The following is a 2,598-nucleotide window of genomic DNA, read 5'->3' on the forward strand; positions in this document are numbered from 1 at the left end:
CTTCTCCAACACCACAGTTCAAAAGCATCAATTCTTTGATGCTCAGCCTTGTTTATGGTCCAACTCTCACATCCATACATGACTACTGGAAAAGCCATAGCTTTGACTGGATCTTTGTCAGCAAAGTCATGCCTCTGCTTTTTAATTTGCTGTCTAGGTTTGTTATAGCCTTTCTTCCAAGGAGCAAGCATCTTTTAATTTCATGGCCATAGTCACCATCCACAGCAATTTTGGAGCCCAAGAAAATACAATCTATCACTGTTTCCACTTTTTCCCCATCTATTTGCCATGAGTTAATGGGACTGGATGCCATGATCTTCATTTTCTGAATGTTGAGTTTTAAGCCAACTTTTTCACTCTCCTCTTTCACCTTCATCAAGAGGCTCTTTAGTTTCCTCTTCACTTTCTGCCATTAAACTGGTATAATCTGCGTATGTGAGGCTGTTGATACTTCTCCTGCTGATCTTGATTTCAGCCTGTGAGTCATCCAGTCCCATATTTCACATGATGTCCTCGGCATATAAGTTAAATAAGCAGGGTGACAATCTACAGCTTTGTCGTACTCCTTTCCCAACTTTGAACCAGTCCGTTGTTTCATGTCTGGTTCTAATTGCTGCAGACCCTTCCCTTTCCCAATCTTTGGCTTGGTGCTGTCTGCTGGCTGACACCCACCAAAAGGTGAACCCAGTTTTCCAGTAACAGAACCACCAGCACGTGGTGGCTCAAACGCCATTGGACACCCCTGGCTTCATGGCCCCCATAACTGGAAAAATGGGACTTCACATTGGGCTGCCTCATCACCCAGATGGGCCTCTGCACCATCCCCTCCTGGGGTGAGGACCTGCTGTGAGTTCACTGGGGCTCTGGTTGCTAAGAGGTTCTTTTCGTGCCCAGACAGTGCTCTCCTTTAACACTAAGTTTGCCAGAGTAAAAGCCGACTAAGGTGAGCCTTCAAACAGGGATGGCACACTCGATCTTTATTAACAGAGCTCCCCCTCCAATCCAGTGAATTTTCAGGACTCCATTAGCCAATACAGGCAATTCAGGCTAAAATTAGTAGCTTTCTTCAAGGAGGGCTCAGTAAATGAAAGGTTAGCCATGTCTTTCTAGATCCAAAAGTGGATTCCTACGTGTAGGCATTGTGTTTTTGTGACAGTGCATTGTGAAAAGCGCATTTGTATGGCACTTTCACCATATCAAGACTTAATTTTATAAAACTCATACGTGAATGAATGAATGAATAGGGTCAGACTCCTAGAATGCCCTGGAAGCGTTCAGAGTCCCAGGCTGCCTGCTGCTCAGCCACCTGGCCCTCCTGCTGACCTTAGCCTCAAGAGCAGGCCTTCCCTGCAGAGCTCTCCTAGAAGTTAATGCGAGACACTGTATAACTGATCTGAAATTGAGCTGTTTTATTTAGTTAGCCTGGCCTTCTTATCCCAGATTGGCCTGCATCTGCAGGAGGTTACAGATTAATTTATAAAGAAAAATCTCAAAAATGAAAAATGCAGATACACCAGAACAAGGAGGCCAGTGGTCGGGCATAGGCCCCGTGCTCTACTGGCAAGAGTAAAGGCATCCGTGTTTATTTGTGTTCTGAGTTGGTTTTCCATATTTTGTTTATGGTAACTTTGAAGGGGCTGTGTTTGGATCCTGGCTTTGTTTTGTAGCCTCTAGTTTTTTTTTTTACTTTTATCACTGTTTGTGTTTGCAGTGTGTTTATTCTGACAGTGCCCTGTGGGCCCTGGAGTACAAATTCATTGTGTGTCGGTCACACATCATAGAATCAGCACCGTGTTTATGTTCAGTGTTTCCATCCTGAAATCTTTCCAGTCCAGAAGACGAAGGTTAATTGACCTGGTTTGAAAAGATGTGCCAGTCAGTTCAATTCAGTTCAGTTGCTCAGTCATGTCCGATTCTTTGAGACCCCATGGACAGCATGCCAGGCTGCCCTGTCCATCACCACCTCCTGGAGCTTACGCAAACTCATGTCCATTGAGTCAGTGGTGCCATCCAACCATCTCATCCTCTGTCGTCCCCTTGTCCTCCTGCCTTCAATCTTTCCCAGCATGAGGGTCTTTTCAAATGAGTCAGTTCTTCACATCAGGTGGCCAAAGTACTGGACTTTCAGCTTCAGCATCAGTCCTTCCAATGAATATGCAGGACTGATTTCCAGTGAGATCCAGAAACGGTTGGATCTCTTTGCTGTCCAAGGGACTCTCAAGAGTCTTCTCCAACACCACAGTTCAAAAGCATCAATTCTTCGGCGCTCAGCTTTCTTTATAGTCCAACTCTCACATCCATATATGACTACTGGAAAAATCAAAGCTTTGACTAGACGGACCTTTGTTGGCAAAGTAATGTCTCTGCTTTTTAATAAGCTGTCTAGGTTGGTCATAACTTTTCATCCAAGGAGTAAGCATCTTTTAATTTCATGGCTGCAGTCACCATCTGCAGTGATTTTGGAGCTCAAAAAAAATAAAGTCTGTCACTGTTTCCACTGTTGCCCCATCTATTTGTCATGAAATGATGGGACCGTATGCCATGATCTTCATTTTCTGAATGTTGAGTTTTAAGCCAACATTTTCACTCTCCTCTTTC

This window comes from Bison bison, unplaced genomic scaffold (genome assembly GCF_000754665.1).
Source record: "Bison bison bison isolate TAMUID 2011002044 unplaced genomic scaffold, Bison_UMD1.0 scf7180017864037, whole genome shotgun sequence".
Lineage (NCBI taxonomy): Eukaryota > Metazoa > Chordata > Mammalia > Artiodactyla > Bovidae > Bison > Bison bison.